Source organism: Mauremys reevesii, linkage group 1, assembly GCF_016161935.1.
Source record: "Mauremys reevesii isolate NIE-2019 linkage group 1, ASM1616193v1, whole genome shotgun sequence".
NCBI classification, from domain to species: Eukaryota; Metazoa; Chordata; order Testudines; family Geoemydidae; genus Mauremys; species Mauremys reevesii.
In genome coordinates, this window is record NC_052623.1 from 49,099,253 (window position 1) to 49,125,049 (window position 25,797).

The 25,797-nt window shown below is 44.3% G+C and overlaps 1 protein-coding gene across 12 annotated transcripts in view; it reads left to right on the plus strand.

Moving 5' to 3' along the window:
* The first annotated feature begins 1,529 nt into the window (after nt 1-1,529).
* The window catches only part of WASF3 (WASP family member 3), a 141,535-nt gene continuing 117,267 nt past the window's right edge, over nt 1,530-25,797 (plus strand). For 5 of the 12 annotated variants that reach the window (XM_039520245.1, XM_039520246.1, XM_039520239.1 and 2 more), the window contains exon 1: nt 4,140-4,258. The gene's annotated coding sequence lies outside the window, so the exon portion shown is untranslated. The other 7 variants (XM_039520247.1, XM_039520244.1, XM_039520241.1 and 4 more) reach the window with 5 other exon arrangements.

Below are 25,797 nucleotides of genomic sequence, written 5' to 3' on the forward strand. Positions count from 1 at the left end.
AGTAATTTGAGTGCATTAATGTGGAGAAGTAGTGAAGAAAAATAGCAAATAAAATTACAGAATAGTCAGTGATCTCATAAAAATTATTTGCCTTTTGCTTTCTTTAATATGGATATACCTATGAAAGCTAAGGAAAACCAGCCCTGAAAACTAAATTCCTCTAATGAATATGTAGTAATCCATAATGTAATAATGCATCTTATATTGTGCTTTGCAATATAAGATGCATATATCTTCTAGTTGTACTAAATCAATTACCTCAGTTAAGACATGGAGTCCTTTTTGTAGGGTATGGCTGGAGGAAAAAGCAATTTATTTCAAATGCTGATTCAACACTGAACACTTCTGAGACATAATGATGTTCTATTAATAATAAGAGGCACTGTAATGATTATCAGGGGATTGTATAATTTGTGGTAAGATTGTTTATTTTAACATTACTCAGCAATGGCATACTTTCATGATACTGAAATTTGTTGTCTATAAAAACTGTTTTGATGCCACCTTTATAAGATACAGCAGAGAATAGACTTCAGAAATGTATTTAATATTATATTTTTGTGTGAAATACACAATTCAAGAAAGTGAGGGCCTCATAATGCTGAGATGAGTCAGTTACATTGCAAACAGCTTACTATGCATACTTCCACAAATAGCTCTGTTAATATAGCTTAGTCCTGATGTCTAATATTCCTGCATTATCAGTTCCAATTGAAGCCTGATCCTGCACCCACTGACGCCAGGGGGAGTTTTACTATTGATTTAATGAGATGGAGGGTCAAGCCCCTGGTCCTGGACATCTCTTAATAGCCCAGTCCTGCAGACATTAGTTCCAGAGAGTTTTCCTGAATCTAGGACTGAAGGATTTCACCCCAAAATAACAATACCTATAACTAGAACTGGTTGAATGATTCATTGCAAATAATTTATCCAGCAATTTTTGTCCCTTAATATACAGCAAGTTATAAATGTAGGACAGATTAAATATAAGTGGAATGGCAGATTGCATTATTAGCAAATTCCAAGACCAGGTCAAAATGGCAATGTTAAAACTGCTTCTGATTTCCACTTCTACAAACATTTAGAAATTATTGTAAAAAAACAAGTATTGGTGTAACAATGTCACCAAAGTATGAAAAGAAGAATGTGAGCTGAGAAGAAATCCAGGAGACTGGAAAGTGGATGGAATAAATATGCATTAATTTCTTGCTTCATGCAGAATACTTACAGTTTCTGTTGCTGTAGCAGAGAAAAATTACTGGTAGTAATAGGTCAATTTAAAATTAATGTTTCTTAAACCCTAGAATCTCAATGCAACTATAAAATGTTACTGAACCAGTGCTAATGTACTAGTGTTTTAACAATGCTGAGTAATTTTCCAGCTGTCTTGTGGTACTGTCTCTGAATAATTTTCTCTTTTGCTGTATGTGTGTTAGGGGAAGCAATCACCTTTTGAGCAAAACGATTTCTTCTCAAAACCTTCTGAGACCATCCTCTCTAAAGATTTTTGCCCCATTGGAACCTAATATTGAGGAAGAGGCCATCTCCTTCCCCCATGTAAGTGATGCTGCCTAATGACACCTAGCCTTCTGTCTGTTTTGCCTCAGTGATTTTAAAGCTACTATCATCTGTACTGAAAAATGTAAAATGCCATACTGCTTATTGGTTTTTGTCCCATAACCTTGGAGAGTTAGATCAATGGTTTCCAACTGCTGGTTCCTAATACTATTGGTACTTCCAACTTTTCTGACCCTAGGTTCAACTTCCATAACTTAGGGCTCAATTCTGCAGTCTTTACACTGAGTAGAATCTTAATATCCAAGCCATTCTTCCAAAATTAATGGTAGCAGTTGCATAAGATATTATTTCATAAAAAAAGTGGAAGAATCAAGGTCTTAGTGGTTTATATGGGGCCCAGCCCCTCTGCTGCCTGCTTCTCATGTAACTGTGTGTGCTTTACCCTGTACTGGAGAATGATGTGCTCCAAACCCCAGTTTTGTACTCTGTTCCACTATGGAACGAAGTATGTATAACTGAATGGGGAGTTGGTGGACTCTAAATCAGAGGTTCTCAAACTATGGTCTGCGAGCTCCATTCAGGTGGTCCGTGGAAGTTCCCTCTAAGGTGCATGCCTGGGCGGCTGCACACGAAAGAATGAAGGGCCACCCACCTAATTAGTGGAGCCGCGGAGGTGTGGCTCCACTAATTAGGTGCCTGGACCCTGGAGAAGACGCACATGTAAGGTGAGGTGGTGGCCTTGGGAGGAATAGGGGGCAGTGGGTTGAGGTGGGGGAAATAGGAGGTAGGTGTGGGGACAGTGGGGTGAGAAGAGTGGGCAGAGGAATTTGGGATGTTCAGGGCTGCGGCGGCCAGAGAAAGAGGCAACTTTCCCCAGCTCCAGAGCTGCGGCTGCTGGGGAGAGACCTCCATCCTTCCCAGCCCAAGCTCAGAGGCTGCTGCGGTGGAGGAGAGAGAGCACATCCATTGCATTAGAAAGGTAAGACTACTGATATTAAAATATGAGTTATGTGCTTTTATTTGTAGAACAAAAACCTGTTAATTATTTTTTTAATATAGTGCTTTTATCCAAAGGGCTTTACAATAGTTAGCTAACGGTACAAACAACATTTGGAAAGATCATTAAGTGTTCCACTGAGACCCTCAGCAATTTTCAAGTGGTCCGTGAAAAAAAAGTTTGAGAACCACTGCTCTAGATGGTACAGATGAGGTTTCAGCTGAGTAAACTTGCAGTTGCCTGAAAAGGTTGGGTACCCATTGACTTAAGATGTCTTTCATTAATCCTCTATTTTCAGCGGTGATTATTTAATAAAGTGCCCTGAGCCATTAAAGTTCATTTGGCAGTTGCTTTCCCCCCTCTCCAAAATCTTACTCACATGATAGAGTCTGACTTAATTTTTTATAAAGGGCTTTGCACTGGGAAACAAAAGGCCCAGTTACAGGACTAACTACAAAGGGCAAAACCCCAGAAAAGAAGGAAATATTGTTCATACTCTGTCAGCAGCTGCAGCTCTCACAATGCAACCAGCAGGCAGGGCAAGGGCCACAAGGTCCTATGGACCCCCTGCAACTGTTCAAGGGGCCCTCCCAGCTCATTGGCCGGGGAATTGAGGGGGAGAGTATCTGCATGTGGAACCCTGGTAACTGGGAGATTTTAGTAACTGGGATAGAATGAGGGGGGATTCCAGGACTGGGTCTTTGGGGAGACCTTGGAAATGGAGAGGAGATGGCTGTGGGGGGCCCTGGTAAAGGGAGGGATTGGGGATCCATAGATGGGATTGTGCTGGAGGTACTGACGGGGGGTGGGTGGGGTGGTGGTGGAGGGGAACAAGGTCCTATGGCAGACTCCAAGTAAGGGTGGTGGTATTTAAATGGGGGTTGCAGGACAAACAGCCCCCAGTAACTGTGTGTATGGAGAGGAGAGGAGAGGAGGGCAGGGCAGATGGCCCCTGGTAGAGGTGCATAGTGTGTTTGTAGAGGAAGTAGGGGTTCTGGTATCTATTGGGTTTCCAGGAAACTGGCGGGGAGGGGAAGTGGGGGTGGCTCTGGTAACTGTGTGTGTGGGGGAGCTGGTAACTGAGGAGGTAGCCCCAGTAACTGGGGGGTGGGGGGAGAGAAGCTCTGGTAACTGTGTGTGTGTGGGGGGGACAAATAGTCCTGGCAACCTGGGGTGGGGGGGCTGGTAACTTTGTGTGTGTGTGTGTGAGAGAGAAGCTCTGGCGACTGGGGGAGCAGGTAACTGTGTGTGGAGTGACTCTGGCCACTGGGGGGCTACTGTGTGTGTGGTGGTGAGAGGTCCTAGTAACTGTGCGGGGAGGGGGCTGCTGTGTGCGTCGGGAGAAGAACGGACTGGGCTGGGATCCCGTAGGGGGGCGCCCGCCTTTGTGCACGGGGTGGGTGAGCCGGGGGAAAGGAGTTCTCCTCCCCCTTCCCTCAGGGTCCACTCCCCACGCAGGTCACTCAGGGCTCCCTGCTCGAGCCAGTTGAGTGACAGGCCGCCTCTCCCCCCGCCCGCCGCAGCCTCCGGCTTCCCCATTGGCCATTTGCGCACGCCAATCATTTTGTGTGTACGCGAATTCTGAGTCCCATTGGTGGACCTTGCCCCGCCCCCTCGGCTTGCGGTTGAGTGGGCGTGTCTTGGGGCGGGCCGCCAGTGGTGGGGGTCTCGGACACGGGGCAAGCCGAGAGAAGTCTTACGCACGGCGGCTGCCTACGGAGGCGGGTGAGGGGCCGGCGCGAGGTGAGTGCGGGTGGCGCGCGCCCCGGCCGCGGGTGGGGGCCAGGCGACCCAGAACGTGCATCCTTCGCGGCGGGTACTGGGGGTTCTCCTGACCCCCCCCCCACCCCGTGAGCGACCAGCTGCCGCCGAGGTAGACTCCGCAAGGGGCGGCGGTTTGGTCCCGCCCCGCCAGCCCGGGGAGATAATCCCCCTTATCCCCCCTGCCGGCCCCCGGCCTCCTGCCGGACCCGCGCCCCTCCCTCCCGGAGCGGGTGGGGCTGTGAGGGGCGCCCCCCCCCACTCCGAGGCCGGTGCTGCGGGTGCCCGACCCGCTGAGGGGCGAGGGCTGTGGGAAGAGCGGAGCTGGATCCCGGGCTCCGGCTGGGGGAAAGGGGGACCCCGGCCAAAGGCTTCGCCTCCGCCCCGCGGTTCCGGAGTGTCTGTGAGCCCGCCCTGCGGACCCCCCGCGAGGAAGGGCGGCGCGGGGGGGAGATAATAGTGTAACCCCCCCCGCGTCCCTGTCCCGGCCACTCTCGCGCGCGGAACGTCTCCCCAAGCTGCTGTACGGCAGAGGTAGCCCGCAGCCGTGCCGGGTGCCCCTCACTGCGGCCAGCGCGCGTGAATCCCCCCAGTCCTCCCGGAGGTGCTGCTGGCACCCATCGCACTCGTTATTTCTGAGTTCTAAAATAGGTTTTGTTTCCTAAAAAGCGCATTTGAGATGTCCCTAAACTCCCCCTCCAGACATGTCAAAAGCGACCTGTGGCTTTATCTGAGCAGCTGGTTTTTTGAAATCTTTCTTTTTTGTGTGGGAGGAAGTGTGGTTTAGTGGTTAGAGTACAAAAAGGCTACTTTGGCTTCTGATTTCTCTCTCCGCCACCAGCTTATTATATGTCTTTGTCTTATTTATTTAGGCTCCTTTGAAGTTAGTGATAATACTTAACAGGAATCTAATTTGTCCCTTAAAGGCACACTGATGTCTTAAAATCTAGGCAGTTTTAAAAAAAGTTTAAATATTCCTTCTGTCAGCTTTTGTGGTTTTGCAGTTGCATTTCCCTTTTAAAAAATACTTTTCTCTTTGTGCCTTGCTGTGGGAAAGAGCTATTTAAAAATCTGGGAGACAGACAGCCCATGCAGGAGAGCTGTGAACTCAATATACCCAGTGTTGTCAAATGCACAAAATAAACTGAAAAAACAGGAATACTTTTTCCTCTAATTTTTCACATATAGTAGTAGTAGGTGTTACTTGTAAGAAAAGTAGTTTAAAAACTTTCACAGAAGTTGCGATTTAAAAAAAAAAGTTGAATGTTTATTTCTAAAAATAGCAGTGTGAACAAACCCTGCCCCTGGCTCCTACTGAGACTTGGGGCTGGTCTACACTACTGTGTAAGTAGATGTAATTTACATCACTTATGGGTGTGAAAGAGACACCCCGCCCAGAGTGCTGCAAGTTACATCGACTTAAGTACTGTCCACACAGTTGCTATGTAGGTGGGAGACGCTCTCCCACCAAGATGCTTTCCTGCTGACATAGCTTCCGCCTCTGCAGAGATGGAGTAATTATGCTGATGGGAGAGCGCTGTCCTGTCAGCATAGCTAGTCTTCACCAGACATGCTGCAGCTGAGCAGTTGCATCGGTGCAGCTGGCCGATGTAGCGCCGTAGTGTAGACTTGCCCTTAGACTAGCTACTTGAGCGCAGACCCCTGGGGTTGGGTGGGCTTGAGAGCCCAAGCTACCACTGGAGCCAGAATGTCCATGCTGCTATTTTTAGCATGGTATCTCAAGCCCAATTAGTGTAAGTTTGTCTACTGCACTGGGCAGCTTGATCCCACTGTAGTATAGACATAGTCTCTGTGCCTCAGTTTCTCCATCTGTGAAATGTGGCTAATACTTTACAACAATGTTGGATATAGCTATAAGATTTCTGGGTAGAAGTGTTGTGTAAGTATTTCAGTTCTTCACTGAAAAATTTTAGTTGATTTTAATAAAATAGCCTTTTGATTACATTTTTCTTGTTTGTATGTTGCATATGTTCCAATATGTTCCAAATATTATTGCATTGTGATTCCTCTGATTTTATTTTATTTAAACAATTTCATGATCCTGCAAGCTCTGAAGCACATGCATAAGATACTATGGATAAGACTGCTCTCAACAGCCCTGCTTCTCAGGCACAATAAGATTGTCTACCCCAAGGATAGACTTTTCTGTGAAGGACATGTGGCTTTCTTGAAGGGTGGTTCCAGAACTGCAGGATGAAATAATCCAGCATCTGAGACCCACCACAAACTTTATCACCTTCTGCTCCAAGTGCAAAGCACTCTTGCTCAACCTTGCTTTTATTAATATAAACGCATGATACATGTAAGCACGGTGTTCATTTATTAAATATACTTCTACCCCGATATAACACGAATTCGGATATAACGCGGTAAAGCAGTGCTCTGGGGGGGGACGACGACTGCGCACTCTGGTGGATCAAAACAAGTTCAATATAACGTGGTTTCACCTATAACGTGGTAAGATTTTTTTTGGCTCCCGAGGGCAGCGTTTTATCGAGGTAGAGGTATAATACAGAATCCTCACACAATCTTCCATTATGGGGAGAAAGAAGGAAGAACTGCATGCGACAGATGCTAGTTATGTTACTTATACACTTCAGGATGACACTCATGCTATGTTTAGGAGGGCAGTGTAAATACCTCAGTAGAATAGACTCTTTTGAGGAAATTTTCAAAGGAGATAATGGTAGTTAGGCACCTAATTGCCATTGACTGTCATTGAGAGTTAGGTGCAAAACGTCTGTTAGTCTATAAGGTGCCACAGGATTCTTTGCTGCTTCTACAGAACCAGACTAACAGGGCTACCCCTCTGATACTTAACTGTTGCCTGTGTCTTTGAAAATCTTCCCTTTGAAGTTTAGGGCTTCTGCTCTGAGAGCCTGATCTTGCTCTAATTTAAGTTAATGGGTTTAGGATAATGTGTGCCCTGATTCCCTGAGCTACTGGTAGGGATTTTAAAAAGTTGTGTAGTGCATGCACTCAGATCTCTGTGTTGGTTCTAAATCCTCCCATAGTATGCTTTCCCAAATCTCTCTCTCCTGCTTGTGGGAAAGCGTGAGCAAGAAGTGTTCTTGCAGTTCTGCTGGCTAGTACTCTGCTCTTGCAGTAGTGTCTCTGCTTGGTGTCTACGTACCACTGTATTGTATGCTGAAACAGGTTGCATAGTACTTCAGTTTTGTTTTTGTTTTTTTAACAGGCTACATTAATTCATATTTCACAATATAGTGCCCATCAAGTTTTTGAAAATGGTAGCACCACTGGTATGAACAGAGTGAACATAGTTCAATATCCTGTTCAGCCAATTCATAGCTATTGTAAGTGGTGAGCTACACCACTTATGCCAATAATATATTATATTTTGGGTGTTCAGCATGCTTTGCTACAATGATGTTGAGCTCTGTTGATCCTCTCAATGCCAGCAGGACACCCTTCATGAGGAGTAGGAAATCTGAGGCTCATTGTTTTAATTGATATTTCTGACAACTAGTAGTAGTCTTAAGGGTAGGGATCTGGATACATTCTCGTTGTTTAGAGAGATCAGACAGGAAAACGCATGAATGTGCGTTTTCCAGACAATTGCTTTTGTTTATCTTTATATGTATTGTGATGGTGCTTGGAGGGCCCCATTGTGTGAGGAACTGGACAAACACAGAGCAAGAGACAGTCCCTGCCCCCAAAGAATTTACAATCTAAATAGGTTAGGGGAACAAAAAGTGGTAGAAGTGGAATATTGTTACCCCCATTTTACAGACAGGGAACTGAGGCATAGAGAGTACACCCATAATCACACAGGAAGCCTGTGACAGTGCTAGGAATTGAACGCAGATATCATAGAATCATAGAAGATTAGGGTTGGAAGAGACTTCAGGAGGTCATCTAATCCAACCCCCTGCTCAAAGCAGGACCCTGAGTTTTAGGGCTTATCCACACAGAGTGGCAATGGGAGTGCATTTGAGAAATCACACGATGTTGCACTTTAACTGGTCTAGTAGACCCTGCTGGTGCACACTAAAAGTTCCCTACTGCCTTTTAATGTAGTATGTCAGAGCATGCTAGGAAACATTTAGGGTGCATCCACAGGGTCTCAGACCAGTTAATGTACAATATGTTAGTGTGCTTTAGAAATCACACCCTTGTAGTGTGTATTATCCTACTGTGGACAAAACCCTTAATTCAGTGTTGTAGCCATCCTTCCACTTATTATCCCTGAAAATTATCCCAGAAAACTGAGTGGATGCATGGAAGAATTAATGAAAATATTGTCTGAAACTGCATCACATCCATTTGCTTAACTATTTTTTTAATTTGTGCACAGATTTTTTTTCCCTTCACATCTTCATGAGAAACTGCCAAATTTATAATTTGGAAACCAACCCATAGTGTGATTATTGTCACTGATAGCACAGTAGCTTATTTTCAACAGAAAAATTGATATTTGATTTCTCAGAACACAAGAAACTTTTTTGTTGTTGTTGTTGCTAGTGTCAACTGTCAAGACAGTAAGTTAAGGATCAAAATGAAAGTCTATGGAATGGTTCTTTTAAGTTGTTTGCTGTTATAACAGTTGTGATATGTGACATTCTTGCAGAGGAAACGGGATAATTCTGCAAATGAGATTTCTTCAGACTATTGATTCAAGTTATATTAAAGTGCTAACTATTGTAAATAGATAAATGTTAACTGAATGTGTTCTCCTTTGAAATCCTACCAAACAATAAATCCCAAAGCTTGTCAGTAAACCCTTAAACCGACACCATACTTAATTTTACCCATTTCGCAAATCAGACTGGCTTTAACATAAATTTAGGATATTGTATGTAGTCGTACCTGGTAAAGGTCTAGATTAGGGATCGGCAACTTTTGACTTGTGGCCTGCCAGGATAAGCATCCTGGCTGGCCGTGCCGTGCCGGTTTGTTTACCTGCTGCGTCCGCAGGTTCGGCCGATCGTGGCTCCCACTGGCCGTGGTTTGCCGCTCCACGCCAATGGGGGAGGTCGGAAGCAGTAGCCAGCACATCCCTTGGCCTGTGCTGCTTCCCGCAGCCCCCATTGGTCTGGAGCAGTGAACCGCGGCCAGTGGGGGAGACAATCAGTTGAACCTGTGGACGCGGCAGGTAAACAAATTGGCCCACCTTGGCGGGCTGTGTGCCAAAGGTTGCCGATCCCTGGTCTAGATTCAACTTTTTAAAAAATCCTTAATTTCTACTTCATGGAAGTTTTTAGCTTTCTCAATACTTTGGGGACTTGTCTTACTGATATATATAATCAGCTCCCACTCATTGTAATAGATGTGTGTAGTATCAGAATAAGGGTCTTGGAATAATTTGAATGTTTATATAGGGTTAAGAATAGCTTTGTTAAGTCCAACAGCACTTTTAGGCCACACACATTGAAAACACTTTTCTTTCTGCATATTTATGATGATCTTTATTGGACTTATTTGACTAGGTGTAACTTGGAAAAGTAACAATCTTTGATGTTTTACATTATATGTTTTAAGGTGGCAAGATATTAAGGATTGCTTACTAAGTAACTATTTTAGGTCAAATTCATTTAAGTTTTAGCACAATGACACACGTGAACTATTAAGCCTAAAACACAAGATATGTAATTTACATATTGCCAAAGTAATTGTTTAAAAAAATTATTGGCTTTTTTGTGAATACTGATAGTATGTAGGGGAACAACTTTCTTTACAAGCCTGTGGAGTTTTTTGTGTTTGCTAGGATCTTAGTTCTACATTGAACTATCTGAAAGAACTTCAACAGAATGCTGATGTTTCAGAATGGGCTTTGTATGAAATTGGCAAAGCATTAGCTTCACCTTTTGTCTTGGAGTTGGGCAGCATACAAATAGTTTCTCTATAGTTTGTAGATTAATACTGATTCTGTAGATATTTGGAGACTTTTTTAATTTGTTAAATATGGTGTGACATGTGAAACAAATGCTGGTAATTGGGAGAGAGCTTATGTACAGATGCAGAAAGTATCATTGACATCTGTTCTGAGTTCATACTCTGCAGACATCACTGTTGATTAAAAAAGTAATCCATGCTGTGCCAACTCTCATAACTTCTATTAATACATCATGAACAGAGTTTTAGTATACATTACATTGCTTGCTGCTTGGTTCTTTGTCTGATACACACACTTCACACACACATGGCCCTGCCTTGGTTGGTTTCCCATTTCCCATGCAACTTATCCCCCAATTTAGCCACCCACCTGGCATTTTTGCTCTGGCTCAGTTCCTACTTTCTTTCTACAAACTTTATCTAACTCCTCTATTCTTGTTGTCCTGCTGCTGTAACTTTCCACCAAGGCAGCATAGGGATGATGTAACCCGACATAGTATGACTTATGTGCATTTCTCCACAGTGCAAGTATGCAACAAAATTCCTAAAGGTTGCCCAAAGAATTACATTTGCACTTAATATAGTCGTTTTCTCTATGTATCCATATAAAATTAACTTCTATCTAACTGGATAGTAGCGGAAAGTTTTCCTTCATGGCATTACCTTCTTCAGATCCTTGCTGTAGGCGTATTGTGTCTTAACGTGAACTGTAGAATCATTTATTGTAGAAAAACTGTTGGTGGGCATTCATGCATAATATCCCTTGGGTTGAGTCTACATTCTGTTTTTTTGTAATATCCTACAATTGTTGTAGGTCACTGTCATCTAGACCTGTTCATAACAGTAAAAATGCCAGTAACTGGTCTACACCATTGCAACCCTGATGGAGCTATAGCAACCATAGGAGATTGGGGAAAAACTCAGTGTAGATAAGGTTTCTGATCCAGTCTTCTGGAATGGGGAGGGTATGAAAAACCTAACCCCTGATTGTCCCTCAGTTACTGTCTGTTTGCCAACTTTGGAGGTTATGGTCTACAGTTCTTTCCTACGTTAACCTTAATAACTGTTAGTGTTCTTCCCTCCCCCCCCTTAATATCAGAGGCCTGGAGGAGGCAAGAAGGGGGCTGCATAGGGCCCCAGAATAGCTAGGGATGGCCCTGGGTCTCCCCATCGCCCCCGTCTCCTGACCTGGCCCACTGCAAAGAAGGCAGGCTGGAGGCGGGTGGGGAGGAGCTGCTGCTTTGTTCTAGCGCCACAGCGTCCTGATTGGTGGGCAAAAGGCAGAACTGCAGCAACATTTTGGCAGAAGCTTTTTTTCTGCGCAAAAACTAAAAATGTGTGGGGCTCATTAATTATGTGCACAGTAGTGCAGAATTCCCCCAGGAGCAATAATCTAAGAAAATGTGTGTTCTAAGAAACTGAGAGAAGGTCTCTTGAATTAGGGCAAGGAACCTGGACTGATATAGACAAGCTATAAAGGCTAGTCTGCACTAGCAAAGTGACTTGTAACCTGATGAGAAGGAAGTGAGAGGGTGGGGGTGGGGGGGAACCAAGAAAGATGTCCTGTCCATCCAAATGCCCATTCTTCTATTTCTTCTTAGGCACAACCACCTCAGGTAGATCAAAGCAGTATTCAGATCCTCCAGAAAATTCTGCTGCTCTGCTCAAGAGGTGAAATATTGTCTCTGTTTCCAAAGGATTAAAGAATGACCACTCTAGATTGAGGACACCTTGAAAAGAGAACTCTGATCTGGTCTCTGAGTCCCTGCCATGGCCTCCTTCATGAATAATGCCATTAGCCTGTGGCTCATTTGTCATTGACACTTTGGTGTAAATGCCACAGAGGGTACACTCCCTTTTAAATAATCCCCTTCAGCCAGAAATTTAAGATGTTTTGCAATGGGTAAAACACCTGTTTGGCAATAGGCACTTTAGTGAGGCAAGATATTAAGGAGGAGGTACTTCTCAAATTCTGTTCTCAGAACTCTCCATTACAGGAGTTATATCCCAGAGCAATGGGGCAGGGCTGGCTTGGGGGAACCTGGGAACCCAACCCTGCTGCAGTCCTCAGGGGAGTGGGGGTGGGGCTGGGGCAGAGAAGAGGTAGGGGTGGGGTCCATGAGGAAGGAGCAGAGCAGGGGCTGGAGCAGTATGCAGCTGTGCAGGGCTCCTGGTGCCCCACACAGCTGTGTACTTTGCATATGGGTAAGGATGGCCCTGGGGAGACTGATAGGGTAGGGTGCTGGGGGGTCAGGAATCTTAAAAAATGTCAAAAAACATTTCCTGAATCTTTTTTGTTGTCTGTATTGTTTCAAAATACCCGTTAGCAAGTATGTCTGTAATAAATTACCAAAAATAATTGAAACTGGTGTGTTATTTTGGCAAATTAAATATGCAGAATTTTGCAGAATTTTAAGTGTGCAGAATTTTTAATTTTTTGTTTCAGAATTTTTTATTTTTTGCGCAGAATTCCACCAGGAGTAGATTGTTAGCAAATGAGTGGTGGCTATCTTTTTGTGACTTGGTGATATTCTCTAGTTGGCGTGGATTCATCAACTAGCAGGCAAAAATTCAAAAACAGTCTGGGTTATACTACTACAGTAACTACATTAGTAATGAAAAAGCAACCAGTGTGTAGTAAGGCCAACTACTTTGTAATCTGTGTTACAGGTCAAGTTGTGTATCTGACTTGAGGGCTGCTTCTTTTTGTTTTGTTTTTTGTTCCACCTTACTGGTTACTTTTTATAATGTTGCAAAACTTATTTCTCCTTTAGGTATTATAGGTTCCCGCTCTTTCCTGGAATGCGTAAATGACACAAAAACCCATGTATCAAATCTGGATTTGTCAAAGTAATTTTTCTTCTCTGTCCAGATCCAGATAGACACTTTTGACATTATTTGGCAGTGACTGAAATACCCCATTATAACACCACCTGATATAACACGAATTCGGATATAACATGGCAAAGCAGTGCTCCGGGGAGGGGCGGGGCTGCACACTCTAGTGGATCAAATCAAGTTCGATATAACGCGGTTTCACCTATAACATGGTAAGATTTTTTGGCTCCCAAGGACAGTGTTATATCGAGGTAGAGGTGTACATATAGAGAAAGTGCATGCAACACGTGCCTTATGTTTTGCTTATTTTTAATTTTTTTGTATAAAGAATGAGTGTAAATATTTCAAAAATGTTTACTTTCAGCTTATTGCCTTTAAAGAGAGATTATCAACTGAAAATGTTGTTTAATATTATGAAGGCGCACTCTCATCTCTAGAGTTAAGGTTTAGTTGAGTTTTGCACTCACAGTAGGGGTTCAGTCACTTTGTGTGGGAAAAATAGTTTGCTCCCCAAAATTGCAGCAACCTACTCTCTGAATATAGAATGAGTTTTCTCAGAATGTAGAAGTAAACCTGTATAAGTTGCAGCTACTTTTTCAAAGATAAATTCTTTAAGAAATATAGCATCGTGAATCAGACTTTTTTTGGTTGTTTTCCCCCGATTGATCCCAGATTAGGTGGTGGTTACACACAAATTGGCAGAACTAAATCTGCAATTGTGATTTATGTATATCAATGTTTGTGATCTCACAGCTTGTGAAACTGATTTTGAAAGATTGCATATTAGATAGCTGCATATTTTTCCCCCCTTCATGGTATCATTATAGGACAGAGTTGGCAATAGTTAGGGCAACCAAACAATCATTTCTAATATGTTTTGTGTGTGGATGTATGCTTTTTAAAAAAAAAGAGTAAAAACAATATTTTTCAGCTGAGTCATCTGTCAGTTCTTGTTTTACAATTGCATTTTCTTGTTTTTTAAAATGTTTTCTCTCCTCTGCTTGCTTACCGAAAGGATCCACATAAATGGGGAACTCCATGGGAGTGTGCATGGAAAACAGTGGAAGTGATATCGAATGCACAATGTAAAGCAACTGAAAAATAATTTTTCTCTAATCTTATTAATCTTGTTTTCTTCTGTTACTTGTGGCTTCAGTGGGTAAAATATTTCAGACAATTGTAACTTATAATTTAATGGACTGCTAAACTTAAAGTTGTGTAAAGTAAAATGTTGTTTACAGTATTAGTTTTTTACTTTTCTACCTTGCAACTGTCTTCTTCGATCTGCTCTTCCTTGTATCTAGAAGTTGAGTCATTGTTTGACTGCATTGTCATGTGTCTCTTGCCTAGCTCAGCTATGAGCACATGCAATACTCAAATTGCTCTTGGTACATATACATTTTGAAATCATTTCATGTGGTTGTGCCTCATTTTCAGCTATTTAAACAAACTGCCCCACCCCTAAAGATTTCTGTTGACAAAGAAAGCAAGGACGATTGGATGGATTGGATTTTTATTAATAGAATATAGGGCTTTACTTTACTGCATTGTTAGCCTGGGTTTGTATACTCGACTAGCTCGAGTGGAATACCTCTAGTTTGAGTAAGCGCAGCCACATTGCAAAGGGTAACTTGAGCAATCCTGGAGTTACTGAATGCACACTGTCCCAGTACTGACTTGAATGGAGGTGCTTGCTTCCTGGGACCATATCTCTTGGTTTTGAAACATTGCACTGTTCCAAGCTGCTCCTTCCAGACTTCAGCGGTGTATTTAGGGGAAACTTTTTTTTTATCCATTCTGAGCACATGGGTGGATATGGTATTTGCCTGGCGGCAACCCCCCCACGTCCCCCCCGCCCCGCCTGAGGGGGGCGGGGCGGTCTCCGATGGTCCTCTCAGCAGCGCGGGTACAAGCCGCCGGCCGGCGGCCTTCTGATGCTGCTGCTGCTGCCACGGGGCTACCTGTGCAGGCCCAGCCTCTACGTACTTCCGCTTCCAGAGGCCCCCGGGGCGGCAGAGCCCTCCCCGCCCGGCGCGCCCGGAGGAGGACGGACGACTCCGGCGGCGCCGCGCCGGCGCCGGCCCGGAGCCCGCGAGCGAGTGCTGCTGCCATCAGGCAAGGTAGCAGCCGTCTACGTCTACATGTGAGCGCGGCCAGCGCAGAGAGCATTGGGGTTTTCCTCCCTCAGGGTCTTGTTTCTCTCTCTCTGCTAGGAGCGTTACAAAGTAACTCGGTGTAAACGTCTGTCATCATCATGTGATAATTAAATATTTTACTTAAAAAAACTTGTTAAAGTACATATCTTCTGCCTGTGTTTGTGGTCTGCATTCTGGTTGGAAGCCACTGGAGACAAGTAATGCAGGCTTTTAGAGCTGTGCCATGTCCCTATTCCAGTGGTCCCCAAACTTTTCAGGATCATGCCCCTCTCCCTGGAGCCGGGGCTGGGAGTAGGACTGTGGCTCCAGAAGGGGCTGGGGGGATGTGGACAGGAGTAAGGGGGCTAAGGCTAGTGGCAGGGCCCCAGCTAGGAGTGGGGTGCACTCCTTTCCCGCCCCTTATGAGGGCTGGCTCAGGCCCTGCTGCGCCCTCCAAACGTTCCTCTGTGCCCCACATTTTGTGGACCTCTGCCCTATTCAGACTGGTAGTTTTGGACTAAGAACAGCAGTGGACCCAGAATTTCCACATGAGGAAAGGCACCTTCTTGGAACTGTGCAATGAGCTTTTCCCAGCCATTTGGTACCAGGACACGCAGGTCAGTTCAGAAGCTTTTGTCATCTGGAAGTTGACTACCTCAGACAGTTACAGGTCAATGACTAATCATTTTGGTATTGGCAAGTAAACAGTCCGTGCTCTGGCGATAGAGAGGTCTGCAAGACAGAAATAACTGGTTCACCAATGGGTAGTTAAGATTACTAATATCCTTGACACACAGGGTACGTCTACACTACGGGACTATTCTGAATTTGCATAAACTGGTTTTGTAAAACAGATTGTATAAAATCGAGTGCGCGCGGCCACACTAAACACATTAAATCAGTGGTGTGCGTCCATGGTCCGAGGCTAGCATCGACTTCTGGAGCGTTGCACTGTGGGTAGCTATTCCATAGCTATCCCATAGTTCCTGCAGCCTCCCCCGCCCCTTGGAATTTCCGGGTTGAGATCCCAGTGCCTGATGGGGCAAAAATCATTGTCGCGGGTGGTTCTGGGTAAATGTCGTCAGTCACTCCTTCCTCTGGGAAAGCAACGGCAGACAAGCATTTCGTGGCTTTTTTCCCTGGATTGCCCTGGCAGATGCCATAGCATGGCAATCATGGAGCCTGTTTTGCCTTTTGTGACTGTCACCGTATGTGTACTAGATGCCGCTGACAGAGGCAATTCAGCAGCGCTACACAGCAGCATGCTTTTGCTTTTGCATGACAGCAGAGATGGTTACCAGCCATACTGTACCATCTACCAATCCATAAATTGGTAAAAAGATCATGGTTACCAGTCCTTTTGCACTGCACCATCTGTTGCTCTCATAAGTGCCCCTGGCTGCTCTTAGCCAGGGGCGCAAAAGCCAAACTTGGGAATGACTCCCTGAGTCAATCCCTCCTTTTTGGTATCTAAAAATAGAATCAGTCCTGCCTAGAATATGGGCAAGTGTACTAGAGAACCACTGTATCATAGAACCAGAGAGCACAGCTGCTCTGTGTCAGATCCAGCAGAAATTATGAGCTGTATTCTATTCACAGGGGGTGCTCCTGCAACAACCCCACCTGTCGATTCCGTTCTTCCCCCAGCCTTCCTGGGCTACCGTAGCATTGTCCCCCCACTTGCGTGATGAAGTAATAAAGAATGCAGGAATAAGACACAGTGACTTGTTAGTGAGAAATGAGTGGAAGGCAGCCTCCAGCTGCTATGATAGTCCAGACAGGACAGTAAGGAGTGTGGAGGAGAGGAGCCCAGCATCCCTCTGCTAGTCCAGGGGGAATTGAATCTTTTCGTTACACATGAAGGGTGGGGGCTGATGGAGCTCAGCCCCCTGTTGCTATGATGAGGATGATTACCAGCCATACTGCACCATCTACCAGGAAAAATTAGGGCCAGGCGCCCTTGATCGACCTCACGGATGCTAGTTGGCATAGTTACCAGTCCTTTTGCACTGCCCCATGTGCCAATAGGCTGATGATGACAATGGATATCCGTCATATTGCACCATCAGCCACCCATGGCGGGGGGGGAGCAAGGATGTTGGTGTTGAGTGCTGCAGCATCGCGTCTATCTGCAGCATTCAGTAAAGATAGGGTGACATGTAAAAGAGTAGAGAGGATTGTTTTCCCTTTCACTTCTGGGGGTGGGTGGGGGGGTGCGTAAATTGCCGAGCTATGCCCTGACCCACCGCGGACACTGTGTTTGACCCTAGAAGCATTTGGAGCTCAGCCAAGAATGCAAATGCTTTTCGGAGACTGCAGGAACTGTGGGATAGCTTGAGTCCTCCAGTCCATGAGCGTCCATTTGATTCTTTGGCTTTCCGTTACGCTTGTCACGCAGCAGTGCGCTGAGTCCCTGCTATGCCGTCTGTCTGGAGATTTTTTAAAAATATTTTTTAATTCGTCTTCTGTAACGGAGCGCTGATGGAACAGATTTGCCTGCCCTTACAGCGATCACGTCCGCATGGTCCATGCGGGAGCTCTTTCTTTATTTTGATTTTTAACTGCATCACCACACGTGCTGATCGGAGCTCCACGCTGGGCAAACAGGAAATATTCAAAAGTTCGCGGGGCTTTTCCTGTTCATCCGAGTTCAGATTGCTGTCCAGAGTGGTCAGTGGCACACTGTGGGATACTGCCCGGAGGCCAATACCGTCGATCTGCGGCCACACTAACCCTAATCCGATATGGTAATACCGATATTAGCGCTACTCCTCTCGTTAGGGAGGAGTACAGAAACCGGTTTAAAGAGCCCTTTATACCGATATAAAGGGCCTCTTAGTGTGGACGGGTGTGGCGTTAAATCGGTTTAATGCTCCTAAAACCGGTTTAAACGCGTAGTGTAGACCAGGCTACAGTAGCAGCTTTGAATGCATGGACTTTCTGACCTGCGCTGGAGCCATTGATGGCACACATGCCCATTATTTGCCCTCCATCCCCTCTTCCCCTCCTCTCCTTCCCCTTCCCCCAAGGGTGCCTATGATTGTCAACTGCAAAGGGTACTACTCCATTGTTTTGCAGGCTTTGATGGACTACAGAGGGATATTCAGTATAATTTTGTGGGATTCATGGCAAAGTGCATGCTACCAGGGTATTCTGAAGATCAGGCCTTTTTGAATTGGGACAAACAGGAATTTACAATTAAAATGGATGTCAGTGGGCTGTCTGTGCCCACTGTTTTTTGAGAGACCCAGCCTACTCTCTACTGCCTTGGCTCATTAAGCTGTACCTTGTCATGAGAGCACCTGACAGAAGAAGGTTCAGTCAGACCCTGTTCAGTATGATTGTGGCCAACCGAATTCCAGATGGTGCTGCCTACAGAACTGGTTGGACTGCAGCGGCGTCTATAATGCCATTCATGTCAATGGGGGTATGTTGTGTTCTGGGCGGGCTTACTTTAGAGGGGATACTTTGGCCCAGTCTGGGGAGATGATTGTGCTTCTTTACAGACTTCCTGCAAGCAGCCAGAATGTGCTCTAACTGGTGTTGTAAGCTTGAAGGGAGGAATGGGAAAATTAGATTGATATAGAGCAGTAATCTGCTCAGTGTACCTATATAGGAAAACAACCTGTGCATGTATTGTGAAGATGATTGTGCAATAAAGTATCTGTTGTGAAGTTCCTCTCCCTCTTTGTTGCTGTCCAGCTGTCTTAACAAGGTGCTATGCACATAAACATGGTAGATGAACAAGGTGTACAGTATAGTGTCTCATGTATGGGATGTGCATATGGTTAGGGTACCTATCATCACTCCACCGTGCCTGCAAGAGGTGGAGTGCATTGGGTAAAGCTGCTCATGGTCATTTCTATCTAGGGACTGGTTAACTGCCTCACACAGAAGTAACTGGCTGCAGGTCATAATAGCTTGGAGGGGAGTTCATAACAGCAGGTGGTATGTTGTTCTGGTTCTTGTTGAACATGATGCCCAGCATGCACCTCAGACGGCTGCTGTCTCATGGCACAGTCATGGGCAATGTATTTGGCCACCTTCCCACCCTCTGCAGCATCCTCTCAGCTCCAGCCAGGGATTGCCATTCCTGCTCCAGCATGTCTTTCAGAAGCTTGAACCTTCTGCCAAAGTGCCTGCAGATCTCCACATGTCCTTTTCCTTCTGCTTCTGATGTTCTGGACTGTGGCACTGATGGTCCAGTGGCTTTCTGGGGGCTGGGTTGCACCTGGGTAATATGTGCCTATAAAGCACACAGATAGTACATAATTTTTCTGCTTAAGGTTTAAAAAAAAGGGAAAAACTTCTTCTCTTTAACTTTTCCGCATCAGGTCAATGCAAAAGTTGCAACTTCTGTCTCAAGGGCATGTAATTCCTTCCATAACTGAAATTCTCCACTTTGTAGCTGCTGGATTCGAAGGTTCCTGTCCATCCTAACAAAGGCAAGTGTTTTACATTTATTAACCCGCCCCCCATCCCTACTAAAAAATGGCCGAAAGAGCATGCATGAGTAGTGAGGGAGGCCTGGAACACCAGACCAATACTAGTGATGCTCCTAACATTATTTCATGCTGTGGTGGCATTGGAAAATGTTTACTCACTTGAGTTTCTTCAGCGGAAATAAGGGGAGGAGAGAAGTTTCCCTCCTGAGGCCTGGAATAACCATCCATCTGTGTCCTGGACCTGCTCTGTCATCTCTTGACTGAGGAGCAAAGTAATGACTGGCAGGGAATGGTGAGCTACAAGAGAGGATGTGGAAAGTTTACTGTGCCTAGAAACTTCAAAGACCATTTGGAAACCCTCTTCATAGATTGATAGATTCTAAGCCCAGAAGGGACCATTGTTATCATCCAGTCTGACCTGTATAGCACAGGACATAGGACTTCCCCCAAATAATTCCTAGAGTACATCTTTTAGAAAAAATATGCAGTCTTGATTTAAAATTGTTAATGATGCAGAAGCCACAGTAAATTATTCCAATGGTTAATTATTCATTGTTAAATTCAGTCTGGATATAAGGTGTAAATGTATCTAGCTTCAATTGTCAGCCTTGTTATACCTTTTCTCTGTTAAATATTTGGTAATGGGCTCTTCAATCTATTTCCCATGTAGGTGTTTATAGACTGTAATCAAGTCACCCCTTAAACTTCTCTTTGTTAAGCTAAACAAATTGTGCTCCTTGAGTCTCATTATCATGTTTTCTGATCCTTTAATCATTCTCGTGGCTCCTCTCTGAACCCTCTCCAACTTACCAACATCTGTCTCGAATTGTGGGCTCCAGAATTGGATGTGGTATTCCAGCACAAGTGCCAAATACAGAGGTATAATAACCTCTGTACTCCTACTCGAGGTTCCCCTGTTTATGCATCCAAGGATTGAAGTAGTCCTTTTGGTCACAGTAGGAGCTCATGTTCAGCTGTTTATCCACCACAACCACCAAATCTTTTTCAGTGTCAGTGCTTGCCAGGATAGAATCCCCCATCATGTACATATGGCCTATGTTCTTTGTTCCCAGATGTATACATTTACACTTGGCTGCATTGAAACAAATTTTTTTTGCTTGCACCCAGTTTACCAGTCTAGATCACTCTGAATCAGTTCTCTTCATCCAACTCTTTTAAAACTCTCTTGGATGCAAGTTATCTGATCTGCTGATTTAAAAAATGTCTAACTTCAGTAGCTTCTGTTTAACTTCTACTCCTGAGGGAATTCTGTGCCAAAAAATTAAAAATCCATCTCCCTCCCCCCCCCCACCAAAAATCTGCACACAATATTTTAAAATTCTACATATTTTACTTGTCGATAAATGTGGAGGCTCCAGCATGGCAGTGGAGAGCACATGCCACTGGCTACATGGACGTGGAGAGATCACCCTGCAGCCTTCCTCTCCCCCCTGGAACATGGACCCTGATGCAGCACAAGGTCTGGGTTTGCTCAGAAACAGCTGGGCCCCTGCCCCTCCACACCAGACGTGCTAAGATAGTAAGCAAGAGGGACAGTCTTACCTGTATGCCCAGCTCTGGCTCCCAATCTATGTGTGGGGCAAGCAGGCTCAGCCCAGCAGGATCCAAGTGTGGAGGAGCTTAGCGTGGATATGGGTGTGGGGGGATCCAGGTGTGGGGTGAGAGGATTCTGTGTGGGGAAATCTGGGTGCAGATGGCTCTGTGGGGTGTCTGGGTGCAGGGCGGGTGAGGCTCTGTGGGGAGCATCTGGGTATGGGGAGATCTGGATGCATAGTGGTTAGGCAGATGGGGGAGCAGCTCTCTCTACAGTGACCCCTCCCCTGTGGCAGAGGAAAAAGTGGGGGCAGGAAGCTGGGAGAGATTGGAGCTTCCTGCAGCCGGGAGGTTTCTGGGGGTGGGAATGGGTCTGATTTGGCCCCAGCCTATCTTTGCAGTCCTGTCCTCCCCAAGCCGGGACTAGCAGCTGAGCCTAGCACAGGGTAGAAACCATTGGCAGGGACATCCCCAGCCTCCCTGCATTGATTTACCTCTCCACCGGCTGCTCCAGGCTCCCAAAATGACACATCTGTGCTGCTGGGGAGGGGCGCGTGAATGTTCTTGCAGCTTCCCTGTTGTTTTCTGTGGGGAAGCAAAGAAACCTGCAGGGGACATGAATTCTGCACGCACACAGTGGTGTAGAATTCCCCCAGGAGTGATCTTCAAGAGATACTAGTGCAGTGGTCCCCAACTCGGTGCCCGCGGGTGCAATGGTGCCTGCCGGGGCATCTGTGTGCGCCCGCATACTGGCTGGTGGACAAGCATCTGCCAAAATGCCGCCAAAAAGCATCATCATCAAGAGGTGCCACCGTCGAAATGCTGCTGATTTTCGGCAGCATTTCAGTGGCAATGCCTCTTGATGTTGCTGCTTCTTGGCGGCATTTCGGTGGATGCTTGTCCGCCGGCCATGGTCCTCGGTGGCGCGTTGTTTGGCGCCCGCCACCCAGAAAAGGTTTGGGACCACTGTACTAGTGGAATGGAAAGAGTGTGATCACCATATGATGAGACTATATCATCTGTTTTTGTTTCCCCAAATGCGGAACAGAAATATTTGTTGAACACTTCTGCCTTTTCTGCATCGTTATTGATAATTCTGCCATTTCCCACTAGTAGTAGACCAATACCATTGTCAGGATTCTTTTTGTTCCTAATATATGAAAGAAACCTCCCTTATTGTCTTTAACTCTGCTGGCTGTAGAGTTCTCCTTGTGTCTCGTGGTTCCTTTTTTTTATTTTCTACAATCCCTAACTTTTGTTTTATGTTCATTACTTGCAACTTGCTTTTTCTTTCATGTGTGTTTATATATTTCATATATATAAAAATAAAAAACCCTCACATGTATGTATATATAGTTTGGTTTTTAGAGCTGCCTTCATGTCCCCTCTAAACCAAGTCGGTTTTTAATCAGCACAGCCTTCTTCCTTGATTGTGGTTTTTTTGGGCATCTGGTAAGGTGTTTGTAAATGATTGCCAATTATCATTCACATTTTTCTGATTAAATTCTTTCTCACAGCTAATTTAGCTTGTATTTGTTTTCAGCTTAGTGAAATTGACCCTACTAAAGCTCCAAGTATATATATATTACTGGACTTTATTCTTCTTCCACATTATAAATGTGATCGAGTAATGGTCACTTGTACTTAAACTAGCATTCACTTTTATATCTGTAATCAGTTCTTCCTTTGTCTGTTAGGACAAGGTCTAACATAGAATTCCTCTGTGTTGGTTGCCACAGTTATTGAGTTAGGTAATTGTCATCTATAATGTTTGGAAATTCCAAGGATGTTTTAACACTGGCAGCATGAGACGTCCAGCATATGTCAGTCAAATTGAAGTCCCCCATGATCATGCATCTCCCCCCCCCCCCCCCACACACACACATTGTAGACAGCTGTGTGAGGAAGAAGTCATCCTGTTCTGCTCCATCATTCCATTTATGTGGAGTAAATCTTGGGCCAGCATCAACAGGCTGCTAAACTAAATGCAGGAGCATCCATCCAGTAGAGGTATGCCAACTAACAGCACAAAACCAACTATCATATTTAGCAACCTAGCTGACAGTTTTGTCAGAGAATCCAATATTGCTCTTGCTTGTTTAGTTGCATCTGAAATACTATTATAAAATCTTTGGGGCAGGGACTTCAGTTTTTTTTTAATTATCTAAAATCTCTTGTATGTTGTAATAATACCCATGAAAAAGGGGATTTTTTAAAAATCAAGTTATTACTTCATTACCATCCTAAAGACTTCACTGAGTGTACTTAGGGTCTGTATCTCCTGCACAAGTCTGCCTTCAAGGAGCCCTGTGGTCCTTTCTCAGCAGTCTGACCTTTCTGCTCAATAAGGTGGCCTGCTGCCAAAGCAGGATCTGCAATCTTCAGGAGGTTTTGTGGCGGAGATGGTAATGGGCATGTTTTGCTGTTTTGGAATTACAATTCTATCCTCTTGTATGGCATAAAGAAATCTTAACCCAAGTAGGAATTTTAGTTAATATAAATGTTTCGTGGTATTACTGTTTATGCAAAAAAGGTTCAAATTAACCAGGTATTTTATCTTTTATTACTAAGTATACCTATTCTTATATAGTGCTTTTCAGCAGTAGTTCTCAAAGTACTTTAGTTAACTGATCTGTCTATTGTATTTGAGCAGTGAATTTGTTGCAAGATATATTTGTGGATGAAGTGGAGTGTTTTGAAATATTAACTTCTTTACTTTGTGGTGATTTTACTTTAAACGTTTAATTTCTGTGCATTTTTTGATGGGCTTATTTCAATTTTCATTGGGATTACTACCCCACCTTGCTGAAAACAGGTGGTGGTGGCAGCAGCTGAAAAGCCCTGATACAATCCCTTCTCCCCCTGTGTCCTACAACTTAAAATGAAGCTGTTAGTTTTTCTCTCCCTCTCTCTCTTTTTTTTGGGGGGGGGGTATCTGTCTCTTCTCTTCACTTGGGTTTTGTGGGTCTTTTTTTCTGTTTTCGTTCGTCACACCTCAGTCTTTCTCTTTCTTTCCCTAGTTTTTCTGAACTCTTTTACTTCACTTTTCACCTACTTCTTTCTCCCGTTGCCCCCCCGTGGTGTGTAAAAAGCCATCATGACACCCTTCTGTTTTATGTGGTTTCCTCTGGACTATCTGACACTGTGTGGGGATTTTTGGTCTGCTGGAAATGCTTACTGGAGAGCAATGCAAGATATGTCCCCCCTCACCCTCCTCCCAATTGATCCCAAAAGTGCTCAATGCAAATCTTAAAAATGAGGGAAAGGGGTGTAAAACATGGGACACTATGCCAAATGCAACTGCCCTCCTCTTCATTACTCTCTGAGTTTAGTAAGCTGCCTGCTGTCATATTTCACAAAAACCATAGAATGTTATTTTTGGCAAGAACCTCAGAAAGAGCGTTGTTCCTTCTTAACAGTTGTTGTTTTGAAAACAAGCATATGTCTGGCATCACCATGTATTTGTAAAAGGGGAAAAAATGATCTATTTTCAAAACATCTAGCATAATTGTGTTTTCTGCAGAATCAAGTGTTAAATGTTTTGGAAGCTTAAGCTTAATGATGTCGTCATGCTGATTGTCAAGGTTGAAATGACAAGCACATTACCCTTGTAAATGCTCATCTGTATGTCAAGAGTTGTCTTGCATGGAGTTACTGTGTATGCCTATCCAGGGGACAATCAGCCTGTAGTAATTTTCAAAGCTAAATTTAAATATTGAGGCTCCAACTTAAGTCAAGCTTTAATTGGCTATGTGATTATTGGAATTGTGCTATTGCATTGAAAACCTTTTTTTTTTTTTTTTTTTTTTTTTAAGTACACTAAAATTTAGGGCTTGTTTACACTGTCCCACAGTTCAGACTATGGTGGTGTGAACAGTAGTATGCACCAAAGTGCTGCATTAACTCCCCCCACATGGGTGCTGAGGGTATAAACTAAAATATTCCAACTTCGTTACATAGCCCTGTTTGAAGAGGTTCACCCAGTGGAGTTACAGTTCGGCACTTTGGTACCCACCACTATTCTTGCACCCTATAGTCTGAACTGTGAGGTAGTGTGAACATAGCCTTGGGATCTGATTTCTTCCCCCCACCAAGATTTTGAGTATCCACAAATTCTGTTACTTTAATTGGAGCTGTGGTTGCTTAACACCTCCTGAAATTTAGACCCGTACTGAATTTTATTGATAATATTTAGAAATAATACAATAATGGAACTAATATTGAGATAGTGAGTGCATGCCTGAAGGATAATGACACTATTAGCAATGGACAGCTTGGGTTTCTAATGTCAATCAGTTGTTGTTTTTCGTGTTTAATTATTAAATCAATAGATGAATAGAGCATATTAGTAAAGCACTGAGAAATGACTAAAAAATCCAAGAAAATGAATTGAATTTGCATTGAATATGGATATTGTCACATGGATTGAAAATTACTTGGAGAACTGTAAATTGAAAGCTATTGTAAATTGAAATGTATCAAGTCTGAGGAATTTATTTAAGATGCCTATCATGCTGGTATTTAAATGGCACTCCAGTGATTTAGAAGCCTTATTAACAAATGGGAGGAATTTGAAATGGTCTTGTAGGGGGAAAAATTGACACAGTTGGCATTACTGAAACCTGATGGGAGAATGCCTGTGCTTTTAACATCCCAACCTACTTAGCAAGGATAG